We start from the raw sequence: 19,505 nt of genomic DNA, 5'->3' as shown, positions 1-19,505 counted from the left end.
CAACATGACTCATCAGTGTTGATGAGCTTGATCACCTGGCTAAACTAGTATTTGTCGAGTTTCTCTATTGTAAAATTATTCTTTTTACTCTCTTTCCAATCTTCTTTTGAAAGGAAAACACCATGCAGAGTCCACACTAATGCAGTAGAGAATTGCATTCTACATATTTTTTGGCTGCACTGGGTCTTCATTGCTGTGCATAGGCTTCTCATTGTGGTGGCTCCTCTTCTCGTGGAGCACAGGCTCTAGGGCACATGGGCTTCAGTTGCTGTGGCCTGACTCTAGAATGCTGGCTTAGTAATTGTGGTCACAGGCTTAGTTGCCCTGAAGCATGTGGGATCTTCCTGGACCAGGGATCAAACCAGTGTTGCCTTCACTGCAAGTCAAATTCTTAACCACTAAACTACCAGGGAAGCTGTATTCTACATTTTTGATGGCAGAGTACCTCCATAAATTATTTGGAATTCTTCTGCATAAGGAAGTTCTCTTCTTCCCCATTTATTTAATCATTTGCTTACATTAGTCTAGACTCAAAGATATTTATTTTATACCTCAGATTATAATCCAATACTGCTGTATTTGTTGCTCAAATTTCTAGCTTTGGGCATTAGGAGCTCTTTCAATTGACTCCTGTGTACATTTGACCTATTTCCATCATTTGGAGTTTTTTTTTCTTTTATGTTACTCTTACTTTATGACATTACAAAATTCTCCTTGCTAATCTTGTATGTTTCCTACATTTCCTAGAAGCAGCCCCTTCCCCAAGGTTCTTCTCCTTTTATTCTTGCTTACTTTTAGGAGTCACTTATCAAGGCTATGGTTTTTCCAGAGGTCATGTATGGATGTGAGAGTTGGGCTGTGAAGAAAGCTGAGTGCCAAAGAATTGATGTTTTTGAACTGTGGTGTTGGAGAAGACTCTTGAGAGGGGGCAGGAGGAGAAGGGGATGACAGAGGATGAGATGGCTGGATGGCATCACCAACTTGATGGGCATGAGTTTGGGTAAACTCCTGGAGTTGGTGATGGACAGGGAGGCCTGGCATGTTGCAATTCATGGGGTCGCAAAGAGTCGGATACGACTGAGCGACTGAACTGACTGATCTTCAAATGTTACAGTTTGAGGCAGACTTTCCATAGGCTATCATAATTTCTCATTCTACATTCTCTTCCTCAGATGTCTCAGGCCCTCCTATGGCCTCCATCGAAATGTTGATAAATATTAATTGTGTATCTTTAATTGAGACCTCTTCTCTGAACTCATATATCCAACTTGCTACTCAACTTCTGCATTAAGATACCCTATAGAAATCTGGAACTAATGTCTTCATAACTGCTTTCTCTGCCCCATATCTATTTTTCTTTCATTGCTGTCTGTCGTATCATCATCCATCCAGTTGTTTCCACCAAAACCTAAAATTTCTGACAAATTTCTCATATCATCATATGTAAGCAATCACCGAGTCCTGTTTATTCTCATTCCCTGATTCTGTCACTATTACCCAAATCCAAGACACCGATCATCTCTCTCAGAATACTGATACGGTTTTCTAACTTTTTTCCAATGTCACTCTTTTATCCCTTTAATTCATTTCCCACATGGAAACCCTGAGTGTTTATTCAAGAACATAAAGCAGATCATATGTGTCAGTCAGCTTTTGCTATGTTATGCTAGAATAAAAAACAGTCCAAAATTTCAGTGGATTATAATAACAAAGGTTCATTTTCACTGATGTGAAATGCTACCTGCAAGTCAGTGGCTTCTCTGATTTTTTTTCTCTAAACTCTCCTAAACTTACATTCTAAAACTAAAGAAAGTCTCATTGAAAAGAACTCGACATCAATGAGATGGGAAAACAGATACCTCCCATAGAAGGCACCACAAAATTGAGGTACTACAAGTTTCATGGCATATGGGGGATATGTAAATTTCAAGGACATCAGTAAATAACTGAAGTCAATAATACAGTCTACAACAATCCATCATATTACTCATAAATATTTGAGGACTTCCTTTCAGCATCTAAAAGATCAAGCTTTTGTCTAATTCAAATATGTAAAAGTTCTAAGTGGTCAAGATCTGAAGCATAAAGTTAAGAATCTCATGACAATCTCAACATCAAATATAAACACAACTCCTCTTGATCCAGAAAAAGAACAAATTATCTGTTGACCATATAACTAAAACACTGTGACAGGACAAGGACAATGTAAAGGAAACAAATATTTCTCATCAAAAAAGAGAACAATGCTAAAAAAAAAAAAAAAATAGAACTGCCATGTGATCCAGCAATTCCACTTCTGGATACATATCCAAAGGAAACGAAACCACTATCTCAAAATGCTATCTGAACTCCCATATTCCCTATAGCATTGCTTATGACAGTCAATATACAGAACAAATCTAAGTGTCTGTTGACAGAAAAATGGATAAAGAAAAAAACCTATTTTATACACATGCACACATAAGCATATACAATGGAATATTATTCAGACATTAAAAAAGAAGGAAATCCTGTCATTTGGAACAACATAGATGAAAGTTGAAGGCATTATACTGAGTGATACAAGACAGAAAAAGATAAATACTCTATGATCTCACTTATATGTGGAATCTAAAAACAGAACTCACAGATGGTAACTGGCAGGGATGGAGGTACGAAGGATGTGTGAAGAAGGTCAAAAGGTACAAAGTTTTAGCTATATGAGGCATAAGTTCTGGAGATCTTACAGTGTGGTGACTATAGTTAACAACTGTATTGTACACTTGAAAATTACTGAGAATGTATCTCACAAGCCCCTTCTAATATACGATAGAGGATTTTTCTTTTGTTTGGATATCCACATTTTATCAAAACTTAGCTTTTTAAACTGATTCCAGGTAGCTCAATTTGCCAAAAATACACATCCTCATTCTTTTGAAATTTGCTTCTTTCTCACCAGACTTAATTTTAAGTGTTTTGAGCCTATCAACCCTCTGTAGGAGAGTTATGCCCTTCCCCTGTTTTCCTGAGCTATTTATACTCATGAAAGCGTTTACTTGAAGTTGCCTTTATCAATTAAGGGTTTTAATGAAGAACAAGGTATCTGTCTTTCAAAGAATTTCTCAATTTTGGATTGAAGAAGTAGTTGCATTTTTCAACAACCCAGAAGAAAGCATAAAAATGAAGCAAAAAAGCAAATCACATAACTTTTAGTTATTTTCTTGTAGACCATGCCCTGATATGCCCAAAATACTTTTTTTCATTTTTGGACTTAATGTGGACTTACTCTTTCTGTCAGTAATTTTAGCCCAAACTTAGACCAGTTTCTAGCTCCTCTCTTCTCTTCCCTGCAGCTTTTTAAAGCCTGTCTTTGTTTGTCAGGATGCCTTATAGAAGGATAGGAATGTAAGAGATCACTTTCTGGGATTTGATGTTTCTTTTTTTCTTCTTCTTCTTCTTTTTACTTATAGTTATTTTGAAATTCGGGCATTCTCTCTCTTCAAGTTATATTGAGTGGTTGTTGTGTGGTTTTAGTTTTTTCTTGCTGTTCTGTGTGATTGAGGATGAAATGTGCAATGCAGGAAATGAGGCAGCTGGAATTGTCTTCAGTTACTCTTCTGTAATACTTACATTTGCACACACATATATTATTTCATCAAATCTAAGAATCCAAAAAATGTAAGGTGCATCACTGTTCTAGGTATCATTAAGAAATAAAACACGATATCAATGAAACTACAACATGACATTATTTGAGAGAAGCCAGTCCAGTTTTGGGCTTCCAGGTGGCTCAGTAGGTAAAGAACCTTCCTGCAATGTAGGAGATGCCAGAGGTATGGGTTTGATTCCTGGGTTGGGCCAATCCCCTGGAGGATGGCACGGCAACCCACTCTAGTATTCTTGCCTGGAGAATCCCATGGACAGAGGAGCCTGGCAGACTACGGTCCATAGGTCACAAAGAGTTGGACACGACTGAAGCAACTGAGCACAGTGCAGTTTCAGTACTTTATATTTACACACAAAAACAACTGGTTAGCAGAGTTACTCTCTAATTGTCTTTGCTCACCTATATTTTCTAGTTTTTATACAGAAAACAACTATAGTTTTTAAAATACATGTATTATTTAATATAAATATTCTGAGTATCAGTAAATTTGCTTTTGATCACATTTAATTTTTCATAAACTATAATCAAGTTTAAAAATGCAAAGGGTCTCAGAGATCAGACTGTGGTTACCAAGGGGAAGAGAAGAAGAGAGAGGAGTGGACTGGGAATTTGGGGTTGGTAGATACAACTATTATGTTTAGAATGGGTAAGGAACAAGGTCCCACCATATAGCAGAGGAAACTGTATCCAAACTGAGTCACTTTCCTATTCAGCAGAGATTAGCACAATATTGTAAATCAACTGTATTTCAATTAAAGAAAAAAAGAAACACACCCACAAGCCTTTTAAAATATCTACTTGAAACTGTTTCAATGATTTATCAATAACAAAAATGTCTTCCAAATTAAAAAAAAAAAAAAAAGACTGAATCCTTAATTCCTCCAACTCACACAGAAGATCTCAAAAGCAATTTAACCTCATGGGCTTTTTATGAGAACTGAAAAAAATATGTGGAAAGCATTACATTAAGAAGAAAAAAGCAATACTCCAAATACAGTAATTAGTAATTATTTCTTTCATATCATGTGCAATAGTTTTAGCAAACTTCCTGGAAAATACCTTTTATCTTCTACAATCATATAAAAATGACAAGGAAATGGAGTAGCAGAAGAGTATAGATGCAGTAAGTATTCACTAAGCTCTTACTTATATGGCAGGCATTCAGCTGTCCCCTAACAGAATACAGAGGGAATGGTCCTGGCCTTATAGTGCTTACAGTCTAGGTGAAAACAACATACAATTGCAACATGGGATAATACTGGATTGGCCAAAAAAAAAAGTTAATTTGGGCTTTTCTGTAATATTTTAGGAAAACCCAAATGAAATTTTTGGCCAACACAAGAGATGCCACAGTAGGACACGGGTCGAATGGGAACAAAAAAAAGAGACATATTTACTCCACTTTCTCAGAAAAGATGATGCTTCTGCTGAGATGTAAACGAGTTATAGCAGTAAGCCCAGCTGCAGGTCAGGAAGAAATCTCTAGGAAAAGACATCCTCATCAGCCTTCAGGTCTATTAACAGGAACGGTGCCTCTTCCCCCTTCTTCACATAGAATACCGCTCTTCGGCCAAGTACTCCCGTATTTCTGAGCATATTCTTTTACTTGTGTTTATAAATACATGGAAACCATTCCCTCATAAATTGTAGAATGAACTCTTTCCCTTTTGTACTTTAAGAAACACTTTAAACTTTCTCTTTCCTTGTCTTCTATCCTCCTACCCCTTTCTCTTTCTCTCACACACATTCACACACAAACACCACCACGCGCCACATACTGAGTCAGGAATTCATTGTCAGTCTTGAGAAGAATCCAAAGACAGCCTGTCCCGTCTACTGAAGTTTTCTGATTATGTCAGGTGTCTAGCTGGTCTATTTGTAGTCTGTATAGAGTCTAATACAAAAATAGCGCCAGAAACTACCGACTGTCCCTTCTACATCCACACTGTAAAACAAGGAAGAGTGTAAACTCCATGAAGGTAGGAATTTTTTTTCTGTTTTGTTCACTGCTTTATTCCAAATGCCTAGGCCAGTGTCTGGCACATAACAGGCACTCAGATAATATTGATAGAATGAATAAATGAATCAACCAATCCAACGGTTTTCCAGTTATGTCAAGATATGATTAAACTTGGCTTGAACTCAAACTGGAATTTGTATTACCCTAAGGCTCGAAGGCAATGGCACCCCACTCCAGTACTCTTGCCTGGAAAATCCCATGGACGGAGTAGCCTGGTGGGCTGCAGTCCATAGGGTCGCAAAGAGTCGGACACGACTGAGCAACTTCACTTTCACTTTTCACTTTCATGCATTGGAGAAGGAAATGGCAACCCACTCCAGTGTTCTTACCTGGAGAATCCCAAGGACGGGGGAGCCTGGTGGGCTGCCGTCTGTGGAGTCACACAGAGTCGGACACGACTGAAGCGACTTAGCAGCAGCAGCAGCAGCAAGGCTTAAGTAACACATAAGAATAAACAAGATATATCCAGTTAAGGGATTTGAAGTTAAAGAAAGTCACTAGAAATACAGAATTGCATTGCTGTTATTATATAAGAAATAATTAGGCAAAAAATCTTGGGTTCAAAAACATAGGTTGGTTGGCATATTTTCATCTTACAAAGAAAAAACTATTATTTGTGACTTGTCTGTAACACTTTTTAAAGGACATCATACTTGAATACAAAATTTCACATTATGCTCTCTGGAGAATTAGTTAATTTGGTTAAATTGTCTAAAATGACTAATAAAAGACTGAATTAAATTGATCGTGCTGACTTGGTAAGCTATTATATCAGAGGAGATCACTGGTTCTGCTAAGAAGGGAACAGGCCCCCAGGGTTCCTTCCAATCTGGGAATCACAGTAGTGCATTTAACTGATACAAAGAAAAGGAGGCACTGAAATTCAGTTTTAAATAGTAAAACTGAAATACATGAACAATTGCAAAGGAAAAATTGGGACTAGTGTTTCTGAGAGCTAGGACACGTGTTATTGAAGACCTTTGTTTGTGTCTCCAGACCCAGCAATACACAGAAGTTGACTATCCAATAGCTAGTGATGCCTGTGAACTGATCTCCCACATTAGACTGAGTACTTCTTGCAAGCACAGGCAAAACACCAGAGTCACCATGGGTTTCCAGAAAACATTTGTTGCACTTTACAACATACTGAAGCTCCCCAAAATAACTTTACACACAACTGCCAATTCAATTCTCCCAGTAATTCAGGTGTTCAGACAAAAGTTTTGTGCTGAGCCCATTGAACTTCTGCTGTCCTTCTAATGGGCTTTGTGAATCTGAATGTACCAGCATGTAAGAACTTCCACCATAATACCTCTCAACATCATACAATAGGTCAATCTTTCTGAAATATATCACAAATGATACTTCTATCTGATTTTGGAGCCCCCAAAATAAAATCTGTCACTGTTTCCATTATTCCCTACCTATTTCCCATGAAGTGATGGGACCAGATCCCATGATCTTAGTTTTTTGAATATTGAGTTTTAAGCCGGCTTTTTCACTCTCTTCTTTTACCTTCATCAAGAGGTTCATTTTCTGCCATTAGGGTGATGTCATCCGCATATCTGAGGTTATTGATACTTTTTCCGACAATCTTGATTTCAGTCTGTGCTTCATCCAGCCCAGCATTTCTCATGATGTGCTCTGCATAGAAGTTAAATAAGCAGGGTGACAATATACAGCCTGACATACTCCTTTCCCAATTTAAACCAGTCTGTTGTTCCATGTCCACTTCTAACTGTTGCTTCTTGACTTGCAAACAGATTTCTCAGGAGGCAGGTAAGGTGGTCTGGTACTGTCATCTCTTTAGGAATTTTCCACAGTTTGTTGTGATCCACACAGTCAAAGGCTTTAGCATAGTCAATGAAGGAGATGCTTTTCCGGAATTCCCATGCTTTTTCTATGATCCAGTGGATATTTGCAATTTGATCTCTGGTTCCTCTCTGCCTTTTCTAAATCTTGCTTGTCTATCTGGACGTGCTCAGTTCATGTACTGCTGAAGCCTAGCTTGAAGGATTTTGAGCATTACCTTGCTAGCATGTGAAATGAATCCAATTGCATGGTAGTTTGAACATTCTTGGCATTGCTTTTCTTTCAGATTGGAATGAAAACTGACCTTTTCCAGTCCTGTAGTCACTGCTGAGGAGAAGGCAATGGCACCCCACTCCAGTACTCTTGCCTGGAAAATCCCACGGATGGAGGAGCCTGGTGGGCTGCAGTCCATGGGGTCGCTAAGAGTTGGACACGACTGAGCGACTTCACTTTTACTTTTCACTTTCATGCATTGGAGAAGGAAATGGCAACCGACTCCAGTGTTCTTGCCTGGAGAATCCCAGGGACGGGGGAGCCTGGTGGGCTGCCGTCTATGGGGTCGCACAGAGTCGGACACAACTAAAGCGACTTAGCAGCAGCAGCAGTCACTGCTGAGTTTTCCAAATTTGCTGGCATACTGAGTGGAGGACTTTAACAGCATCATCTTTTAGGATATGAAATAGCTCACCTGAAATTCCATCACCTCCTCTAGCTTTGTTTGTAGTAATGTTTCCTAAGGCCCTCTTGATTTCACATTCCAGGATATATGGTTCTAGGTGAGCAACCACACCATCATGGTTATCCAGGTCATTAAGACCTTTTTTTGTACTGTTCTTCTGTGTATTCTTGCCATCTCTTCTTAATCTCTTCTGCTTCTGTTAGGTCCTTACTGTTTCTGTCTTTTATTGTGCCCATCTTTGCATGAAATGTTCCCTTGGTATCTCTAATTCTCCAGAAGAGATCTCTAGTCTTTCCCATTCTATTGTTTTCCTCTATTTCTTCCATTTCTATTGTTTTCCTCCATTTCATGTTGACAGTGTTCAATAATAATTGAAAGACTGTTGAAAGGTCATCCAAGGCTCACATAAAATGATACGTTCTCTCACTGGTAAAACTGAGAGCAACCAATACGAAATTCATTTGAAGAACAAAAGCCAAAAATACAAAGTCTGAACTGTGAACCTTTGGGGAAAATTTTGAGGTAGATCACCTCTTAAGACTTTCCAGGAAAATCTAAGCGGTAAGGAGATTGCAGAGAAACTGATGAGAATGCCTGGTTTAAATGAAGTTACACTCTCAGTGGGCTTTAGATATAGTCCTTCAGAGGAAACAAATAATTTGGTGTGTTATTTCTGAACTTCCAGATATTTCTGAATTTCTGCAACAAATTTATCATCGATTTAAAAGATTAAAAAAAAAAAAAGCATATCAGAAGTAAAGAACATAGATAAAAAGTAAAATTCAAAGACAAGGCAAAAGGTGTTACAAGTTGAAGGAGAGTTCTCCAAAAGTAATAAATTCATTTCAGTTACTTAAAGTAGGGGATCAAGATGAATTATTTTATTATGAGTAATGCTGAATATTTTGATAAGTGTTCAGATAAATGCATATTCAATTAAAATGTCAAGGAAGTAGGCACAACCTTTAGACTACACATGGTTCCTATCCATAAGACTTACAATCTAAAAAACCAAACTGAATGAAGTCGGAACTGACATATGGACAAGTAGGGTCATAGTCTAACTATGATTAAAGTCCCAGATTAAAGTCCAGACCAACGAACAATGTTCAGGACTACAGCATCAGGGAGGCTAATGCCAGCAGTGGGGAAATCATTCCAATGGAATCCAAGCCTACACCAAAGCATAAAGGCCTACAGCCCAGAAGCTTCCATCAATGGACAGAAAACTCATTCATGAAGGAGTAGGGAGGTTGTCCTCCATTATCCACTCTTCCTTTCTTTCCCTCTTTATAATAATATCATCACTGACCACATGTCTAAGACTCTATTACAGCTAGATGAGGTCACATAACTAAATTATGTAAAGAATTAATTACGGTAAAGAATCTGCCTGCAATGCAGGAGACTGAAGTTTGATCCCTGGGTCAGGAAGATCCCCTGGAGAAGGAAATGGCAACCCACTCCAGTGTTCTTGGCTGGAAATCCCATGGACAGAGTGAAGAGGAAAAGTTAAAATTTTACGTAACCTCCTACTCCTTCTGCCTCTGTAACCCAGCTTGCTCCATTCAAAGTCTAGATCCATAGGTCTCAGCAAGTGGGGACTCACAATACTAGGAACCAGAACTTATCTCACTCCTCGTCCTGCTCTTTGCAATTGCCCTAGCCCCTACAAATCTGCAAACCTGCTTAATCATGCCTGTCCATGTATAAAAAACTCTGCAACCTCTTTGTTCAGGGCTCAGAGCTTGGAGTATTAACTCCTCTGGGCCTGATGGCATAATAAACCTGAGTTCTCCAACTCTCCGAGTGCGGTGCTTGGTTTCTCAATTACTAGTTTCTGCAACATTTCTGGAGGCCCCAGCAAGATTCTAACCACGCCAGCCCCTTGAGCCGCCAAACTGGTGGCTCAGCCGGGCTGGAGTGAAGGAATCCTGAGATGAACAAGGAGGCGCACCACCTGATGGTATTCCGGGTTCTCTTTTGTACCAGTGTTCTGACGCTCCGGACAGCCGAGCCCCAACTGGACTCATTGGAGGGACGGACCAACTCACCAGGAAGGGCCACAGGGTAAGGTAAGGACCTGGGGCTGGTCCTCGGCAGAACCTACCCCAACAGGTAGAAGAGACTGATCACCTCCTGGAGCTTCCAAGAAGGGAGGAACAGTTAAGGAAACCTGGGGACTCGGGAGGAAGGGGGGCATCATGAATGATAACCTTGGGGCTCCCAGGGAGGCAGCAACAGTTAACAGAACCTGGGGACTCAGGAGAAAGGAGGCAATGTGATAGCCTCTGAATGATTGTGAGTGCATGATTGCTGATTGAACGGACTGAGAGAAATTTTTCTTTTTGGAAACTGCAAAACCAATTCTGTTTGCATATGCAATTAAAAACAACTAGCTTGTTAAAAGTCCTGCCCAGGGAAAAGCTTGAAGTTAACCCTTTCCATGTCCTTGAAAGACACAGCCAGCTTTGCCTGAGACCTCAGCCTTGGCAAATTAAAACTTCAAGTGAAGAAAAAAAAAAGGGGTCAAAAAGATATTTTAAATCTCAAATAGAAAACTGTAAGATCTCTGTCAGTCTGTCTGTCTGGATTTATGTATGTCTCAGTGTATATCTTTTTTTCTGATAATATTGTTCAAGTTGTGAGTGAGTTCTAATTTAATTGGCCTAAAGAAAAGTAAGAGCTTACAAATCAAACAATTCTAAATACAAGAAAAATTAACCTAAATAAATTTTAGATTCATGTGAATTGGGAAATATTCAATTATTAAATATCTAGTATTAATGTTTGTTTGCTAATCTAATAAGAAAGTAGGATGTATGTTTTTAATAAAGAAGCTATAAAATTACATTTTATTAAGGGAAAAGAAAGTAGGTCTGACTTACAGATGACTGTTACAAAAAGTGATTAGAAATTTTGTGGAAAGTGAACCCTGAAGAAAAAGTTTTGTGCATGGTTAAAGGATTGACAAAGTTTAAAATAAATTTAATTAAGTTTACCTAAATGACTTTAAAGTAAGCTGGCACAAAACTTGAATTTGGCCTTTCTCTTTGTTAAGAGGACATACTTTCTTCAGATGTTGAACTGCTTTTAATGATAGATTTAAGATTCTTTACCTCTTAATTGATCTGTTCTATATTTACCTTTGAAATCTTTTGTTAGCTTTGGCTAAGTGAATAACTATTATTTCACAGTAACTTATATGATCCTACCTGACTGAGTGTTATAAACCCTTTTGATATTTATCAACAAAACTTACTAGATAACTTGATCTCTAGCTAACTTTGGGATGCTTCGGAGGGCCCCTGAGTGATCCCAAAGAGCTATTAAGCTACCTGGGTTCATTGGACATGTTAAATTACAAAGGAAGTACTGTTAAAGGGGTGAAAAAAAATATTTTCAGGTTATACTATATGGTTGATGTTACTAATATAGTTATCCTAAAATTATGTGAAATTCATATAGATCTGATATGCCCTGATAAAATATGGTCAATTATAATTCTTGTTATCATATTAAAGTGTTATGACCAGGTTTCTTTGTCAATTGCAATAGAATCAGATTTTAAACAGGACTTCTATGGTTTTACTCTCATGCCTTTAGAAGAATACTAGTTTTTCAAGTTTTATGAGAAAGACTTTCTAAGATTAAGCAGATAAACAAATTTTGTTATTAACAGTAAGCTGGTCCCAGACTAGAATTTGGTCTTCTCTCTGTTTAGAGAACAAAGTTTTCGTTGAATACAACTTTTAATAACAGATTGTGAATTTCTTTGCCTTTAAGTGATTTATATTTGTTTTCAAAATCTTTTGTCACTTTGGTAAAGTAAATAAACATTATTTAAGATTATGGTACATGTAGACAAAGCTCATTCTGCTTCTACAAAAAAATAACCCCTCATGGTTAGACTTTTGCTATCCTGATATCATTTTACTATCCTTAAAACATGGCAATAGTCTGCTTCTAAATCAGGAAATTAAAAATGGATAAACAACAGCTAAAAATAAGAAAGCCAGGGCTATGGGAAATTCAAGACGGCTGCTTGGCTTCTTCCAGCTTCCTGACAGTCCTCATTTTTATTTGATGGATTAAAGCCTTCCCTGGCTACAGTGTTAATGTCCTCACAATGAGTTCTCCCCCCAAAAAAGAAAGTATGTTTCACTGAATATTAAGTTCTTGTTTTGTTAATTAAGGTCTGTGCTTACTAAGACTCACTTCTGAAATAGTTCCTTGCTATGTTATATGGCTAAAAGATTTAATTAAGTTACTAAAAAGGACACTCTAAGATTGTTTCTACAGCTTATCTCAGTAACCAATCTTTGGATAAAGGTCAGATGTTCCATGATGTACACTTGGCTATAATCGTTTAACTGAGTCAGATGACCTGGGATATACCTGGCTATACCCAATGAAAGTTCTTGCCTTAAATTCTTGCTTGTGACCTTACTATTAACTGCTAGCTATATTATTTTCTATGCAGCTTGTTTCAGAAGATTATTTCTTACGTTACCAAATGAGTGGCTGAACCTGTGATAAAATGCTGATATGCAGCATTCCATTTAAGATCAATAATTGTAATAATGTAACTCTAGATATGGGAAGAAGCAACAAGAGGAAATATTTTCCTGGACTAAGAGGCTAGTTAGACAGGTATGGTCCAGAGACTTTTGCTACTTACAAGGCCTGGCCTAGTGACAACACATTGAGTGGTCTGTCAACGGAATCTTTGTTAGACCTGGGAATGAGCCTTCCCAGCACCACAGGACACAATGACTATGAAATGCTCCCAAAACATAGTCAAATATGTGGCTATGAAGGGGCCCTGCTGACTGAAAGTTGGCCCTTGCCAGCTGCCTCTACAAAGATTAAATCATGACCACTACAAGATGCTGACCTTCAACATACCCTTGAAAGGACTTCAGGGTGGAGACAAATAATAAGGCACTCTGTGTTCTGGGAAAAACCCAGAAAAACAGGCCTTCAGACAGTCAGATGTTTTCAGGTAAAGATTTTTATGAGTCCAAATTCTTGCATCTTCTCATACCTAGAGAAACACTAGAGTCACAAATCAATGTCTGTACCTGGTTCTCCTGGCTGGCCCCTCAGCAGCTTTCCTACTTTTATTAATCTTTAGGCTAAATATCTTTAACTTTCTTGTTAAGTTTGTTTCTCCAAGTAGTAGTACAATAAGAATATCCCCCGACCAACACCTAGACAGTGCTGGAACAGCTGCCTTATCATTCTGTGGGCTCTCATCTCCCTGCATAAATGTATGCCGAGGTCTTCAGGCTATTATCCCTTTGAGATCTTATATGGAGACCACCCCAGTAATAGAAAACCTCAACAGAGACCACCAACAACTAGCTGACCTGGAGATGTCCCAACACCTCCAGGCCCTGGAAGTCTTTGGCCATATCACCCAAGAAACCTTAGGAAGGACACCCATTACTTTGGGCAATTGGGTTCATCCCTATCAGCCAGGAGATGAGCTACAGGCATCATCCCTTAGATCCACCACACCAAAGTCAAGAAGGTAGCAGCTTCCTGTGATGAGGACATCTAGAAAACAGTTTGGGACTCCAAAAACTCCCTCAAGGTCTGGTTCCAAAAACAACGATCCTCACCCATGAAGGATGCTGAGCCCTGCTCCAGTCACTCCAGATGCTAACTAGTCAATGAATGGCAGAAGCTTGAGGATCCGAATATCAAAGGATTTTCATTGTCAACCCTGGCCTCTATCCCTGATTGATATTATTACTGTGCTCTTCACTACAGGACTAGCTTCAGTCTCACCCCAGGACTTGGATTTGGGTCAGAAGCTGCGGTTAGCTGTCTGTTATCTCACTGTAGTGGGAAGCCTCATTCTTATTAGATGTCTCTTATGATCGATTCTCCCTACTAACTAAATTGCTCCACAGTATAACTGACCCCCCTTCGTGATAGGCTCAGTTGTTAAAGCCATGACAACCCAAAGATGGGGAGAAAATCTTTTGCTAGTGTTCATTTATCTGTTATGTTCAGGCTGCTTTGCAGCCTTTTGGTGTCCCTTGCTGTAACAGATGGTGCCACCCCCATCAAGCCCTTTTCTTTGTTTGTGGGAAAGATGCTTACTTATGTCTACCTTTCAAGTGGATGGGTATCTGCACCTTAGCTTTCCTCACTCCCCAGATGAATATTGTCCCTAACAACCAGACTCACACCATACTTCTCTCTGGAAGCACATACACGGTCAAAAAGAGACATCCAGTTTATACCCCTACTAGTTGGTCTGGAAATCATGGCTGGGATAGGTATGGGAATAGGAGGAATTACTTCATCAATCACCTTTTACCATACACTATCAAAGGACTTCACAAACGACATTGAGAGAGTGGGCAAACCTTTTGTGGCCTTACAGGACCAACTAGACTCGCTGGCTGAGGTGGTTTTACAGAATAGGAGAGGGCTAGACCTACTGACAATTGAAAAGAGAGGACTCTGTCTCTTCTTAAATGAAGAATGCTGTCTTTTATGAATGCTGTAAACCTATCAGAAATTTTCAGGGACATGGCCCAACAGCTAAGGGAACAAATCATAAAAAGGAAAGAGAAAGTAGCTAATTCCTGGGGTAACATCTGGAGCTGGGCGTTGTGACTTCTCCCTCTAACAGTTCTCTTCATGCTCTCTGTGGTGCTCTTGTTTGGCCCTTGTATTCTCAATGTAATTACCAGTTCATAACCTCTAGGATTAAATCCATAAACTTACAAAAGGAAACCCTAAATGATGGGAAGCTCTGAATGCCCTACCAAAACATGAGATGATGCTTTCTACAAAGAGCGATAGAAGCATCAAGAGAGGGGAATGAAGAGGAAAAGTTAAATTTTTACATAACCTCCTGCTCCTTCTGCCTCTGTAACCCAGCTTGCTCCTTGCAAAGTCTAGATCACATAGATCTCAGAAACTGGGGACTCACAATATTAGGAACTGGAGCTTATCTTACTCATCCTTGTCCTGCTCTTTGCAATCGCCCTAGGCCCTAAAAACACGCAAACCTGCTTAATCATGCCTGTCCGACTGTAAAAAAAACTCTGTAACTCCTTTGTTCAGGGCTTAGAGTTTGGAGTGTTAACTCCTCTGGGCCCACTGGCATAATAACCCTGAGTTCTCCAACTCTCCGAATGTGGTGCTTGGTTTCTATATTACTGGTTTCTGCAGCAAGAGAAGACCGGCAGGCTCTGTCCATGAGATTGCAAAGAGTAAGACACAACTGAATGACTAACACTTTCCAATCTCCACAACTAAATTATGGTCAGTAAACTTGCTGTTAAAATAAAAAATAAACATTTGCTCTGTGTCCCAAATTCCTGGCCCAGAGCTCCTAAAACTTTTGAAATTTCCTGAATGATGGAAGTGTCTTTTGTTATTCATAACGAGCCCCATTAGATCACTTGTGAGCTTATTTATGCTAATACCATGACTTAGGGTGGGCCCCCTGGAGAGCCTCAGGTTGGGGCTAGTCTCCAAAAAAATCTGTCATTAGAGTGTTAAAACTTTCGGTGTCAGGATCTCTGGGGAGGGGATAAAGATTGAGCTCTTACAAAACTCTTCAACAGTAAGACTAGGGAGCTTTGGGTTTGGCTAACCCATCTGCAAGCTAGGAAGGTGTGCCCCAGCTCCATGAAACAGGCTCCTGCATTCAAGACCTTTAAAGAGTTCTTCATCTGGCTATTCATTTGGATCCTTTACAATAAACCACTAAATGTAAGCAAAATGTTTTTCTGGGTTCTATGTGTCATTCTCGGAGAAGGCAATGGCACCCCACTCCAGTACTCTTACCTGGAAAATCCCATGGATGGAGGAGCCTGGTAGGCTGCAGTCCATGGGATCACTAAGAGTCGGACACAACTGAGCGACTTCACTTTCACTTTTCACTTTTATGCATTGGAGAAGGATATGGCAACCCACTCCAGTGTTCTTGCCTGGAGAATCCCAGGGACTGGGGAGCCTGGTGGGCTGCTGTCTATGGGGTCTCACAGAGTTGGACGTGACTGAAGTGACTTAAGAGCAGCAGCATGAGTCATTCTAATTATCAAATCTGAGAGGGGATCATGGGAATCCCTGAATTTTTGGTCAGCCAAACAAAACAGTGTGGGTAGCCTAGACCATTTACAGCTGGTATATGAAATAGGATCTGACAGTTTTATGGGGTCTGAAACTAACTCCAGGTAGATATTGTCAGAACTGAATTAACTTGTAAGATACTCAATGTCCAGTAATTGGAGAATTGCTGTGAAAAGATATCACATATTTGGTGTCAGAAAGAATCTTAGAGGGTGTAAAAGAAAAAGTGTCATTTGGATTCTCCAGAAAATATCCTGAAAATGGGGAGGAATACTTTTCTCTCCTCTTTCCTCTCTGCTAAAGGCAAGAAAGCATATATAATGGTTGGAGCTCCAGAAGTCATCCTGGACCCTGTCCTTAGAAATTAAAGTTACATATGATAGAGTCACAGAATGAAAGGAACCCAGGTCTACAAACTACAGGCTGCCATACCAGTTCTGAACTGCCTGTTTCCACACTCTATGACAGAGAAAGAACTTTCTATCTTGCTTAAGTCAGTATTGCCTAGATTTACGTCACATGCAGAGCCAAATCTAAACCCAAATGATACAAGAAACTCTAGAATGAAAGCTTTGAGATCTCAAATCGGGATTTTTTTTTTTTTTTTAACTGCTCAGTACTTATACTTCATTGACTACACTAAAGGCTTTGACTGTATGGGTCACAACAAACCGGAAAACGCTTAAAGAGATGGGAATACCAGACCACCTTACCTGTCTCCTGAGAAACCTGTAAGCAGGACAAAAAGCAACACCAACCAAGTTTAGAACCAAACATGGAACAACGGATTGCTTCAAATTGGGAAAGGAGTACATCAAGGCTGTATATTGCCACTCTGCTTATTTAACTTCTATGTAGAGTACATCATGTGAAATGTTGGGCTGGATGAATCACAAGCTGGAATCAAGATTGCTGGGGAAAATATCAACAACCTCAGATATGCAGATGATACCATACTAATGGCAGAAGCAAAGAAGAACTAAAGAGCCTATTGATGAAAGTAAAAGAGGAGAGTGAAAAGGTTGGCTTAAAACTCAACATTCAAAAAACTAAAATCACTGGTCCCATCACTTCATGGTAAATAGATAGGGAAAAAGTAGAAATAGCAGATATTTTATTTTCTTAGTCTCCAAAATCACTACAGATGGTGACTGCAGACACAGAATTAAAGGATGCTTGCCCCTTGAAAGAAAAGCTATGAGAAACTTAAACAGCACGTTAAAAAGAAGAGACATCACTTTGTCAATAAAGGTCCACATAGTCAAAGCAATGGTTTCTGCAGTAGTCACACACAAACGTGAGAGATGGACCATAAAAAAGGCTGAGTGCCAAAGAATTAATGCTTTCAAATTATTGCACTTGGGAAGATTCTTAAGAGTCCCTTTGACTGCAAGGAAATCAAACCACTCAATCCTAAAGGAAATCAATCCTGAATATTCATTAGAAGGACTGAGGCTGAAGCTGAAGTTCTAGTACTTTGGCCACCCGATGTGAAAAGCCAACTCATTGCAAAAGATCCTGATACCGGGAAAGATTGAGGGCAGGAGGAGAAGGGCAGGTGGTAGAGGATAAGATGGTCGGATGGCATCACCAACTCAGTGGACATAGCATGAGGTTTGAGCAAACTCCAGGAGATAGTGAAGGACAGAGCAGCCTGGTGTGCTGTAATTTATGGGTTCTCAGAGTTGGACAGGAATTAGCAACTAAATAACAATAACCCATGCTGTGTTCAAAGTATTCAAATAGAAAAAAAAAAAATCTGTGACTGAATTCATGTTGAAATAAGAAAAGAAGGTCTTCGTCAGGCATGCCCTTGTCATGCCAGTTACTCAGGAGATTGAAGCCAGAGGACTGCTCGGGTCCAGGAGTTCTGGGCTGTAATGTGCTATGTCCACTGTTTGGCATCAATATGCTGACCTCTTAAAAGTGGGGATTGCCTCCTGAGGCTGCCTAAAAAGAAATGATTCAGCTCAGGTCAGAAAAGGGCATATATAGAATCTGCCAAAAACATTAGAATAATGTTTGGTTTGGGTTCAGTTTTTTATTTCTCAATATATCGACGTATTATTTCCACCTCCCCATTGTATTCTATCAGTCCAAGAGTCCATGCAACCTTAACTGTCTCTTGATCCTCAATTTTCTGTTATATAAATCAAGAGAATGTCTTACTAGTTTTAAAAAAGAATCATTGGAAAGCACAGATTACAGATTTTTCAATATCACATTCTCTAAACATCTGTTGTTCTTAAGGAAGCATCCAGTGAGCCTCAGGGGCCTAAACACATTTATCAATATTAATCACTAATATACATGTATTGAGTAATGTCAGTGCTGGGCACTGTACTAAATTCTTTACCTCCATTTTCTCATTTAATTTCAAAAAAACCTAGTGACATGGGAGATATCTCCAGATAGAGAGGAAGAAAATGAGAAATATAAAATAGACAAATTAAGACATTTGTTCATATGGTATAGCTAATAAGTCTTAGCATCTGGCTTTGAACTCCAGGAAGTCTACCTCCAGAGACCATAGTAACTATTATACAATATTACTTGCCCAATAGGGCTGGAGATCATATTGCATGTTGTTAATTAGCACTGGCAATCAGGAATTTAAGGGTTTTTTAGGACCACTATTATCTTCTAGACAAATCTTTTCTCAAAATGATACATGGAGCACTGGTTGTTCCAAGGGTCAAGCAGACCTCAGGCACTTTATTTCAGAAACAAAAGCAATGGAACAATGTTGTTCACATTCACTTAAAATTTACAGTGTGGATAAAAGATGGCTGTAATATGTTTGACATTTCTGTCATTAAGAAGAGATAGGATAGAACTCGTGCTGCAGTCCATGAGGTTACAAATAAGTTGGATACACAGAGCTGGATGTGACTTAGCAACTGAAAAACAACAGCAAGGATAATTTCCCTCCCCTGAAGCCAGCTTGGTCTTAGCAATTCACATCATATAAATGTAAAAGTGACTTTCTTGAACCATCAAGTCTGTGTTACTAAAAAACCTTAAAGCTTCTGCCTGTGTCTTCTGGGACAGTCTTTACTGGATCCCGAAACCACTGTGTTAGAAACTCATCATCCCTCTTTAACATACCACAGAGAAAGACCCCTTGACTACCTGGAGAGAGGGGTGTGTCCAGCTGACCACAGACCTCCAGTCATTCACATAAACACCAGGCATGCAAGTGAAGCATCTTAGAGCCCCCAGCCAGCCTAGCCATCATCACTTAA

The 19,505-nt window shown here is 39.3% G+C and overlaps 2 long non-coding RNA genes across 36 annotated transcripts in view; one reads left to right on the top strand and one right to left on the bottom strand.

Annotated features, from left to right (window-relative positions):
- Positions 1–19,505, bottom strand: part of LOC147363323 (uncharacterized) — a 504,516-nt gene that overhangs the window by 321,556 nt on the left and 163,455 nt on the right. For 25 of the 33 annotated variants that reach the window (XR_015136959.1, XR_015136938.1, XR_015136942.1 and 22 more), the window contains one exon: positions 5,996–6,098. The exons of the other annotated variants lie outside the window; for them this stretch is intronic. This is a non-coding gene — a long non-coding RNA (uncharacterized LOC147363323). The remainder of the gene's footprint in view (positions 1–5,995; positions 6,099–19,505) is intronic. 33 annotated transcript variants of the gene reach the window in all.
- The window catches only part of LOC147363324 (uncharacterized), a 76,139-nt gene continuing 62,103 nt past the window's right edge, over positions 5,470–19,505 (top strand). For 2 of the 3 annotated variants that reach the window (XR_015136971.1, XR_015136973.1), the window contains exons 1-3: positions 5,522–5,625; positions 7,765–7,816; positions 10,150–10,232. This is a non-coding gene — a long non-coding RNA (uncharacterized LOC147363324). Of the gene's footprint in view, positions 5,626–7,764; positions 7,817–10,149; positions 10,233–19,505 lie in introns of all 3 variants that reach the window. The other variant, XR_015136972.1, reaches the window with a different exon arrangement.

The sequence above is a fragment of the Bos grunniens genome, chromosome 11 (genome assembly GCF_055505025.1).
Source record: "Bos grunniens cultivar Pamir isolate PY7600 chromosome 11, Bosgru_T2T1.0, whole genome shotgun sequence".
Lineage (NCBI taxonomy): Eukaryota > Metazoa > Chordata > Mammalia > Artiodactyla > Bovidae > Bos > Bos grunniens.
The sequence above is the reverse complement of the archived record's forward strand: the minus strand, read 5'-3'. Positions and strand labels throughout refer to the sequence as shown.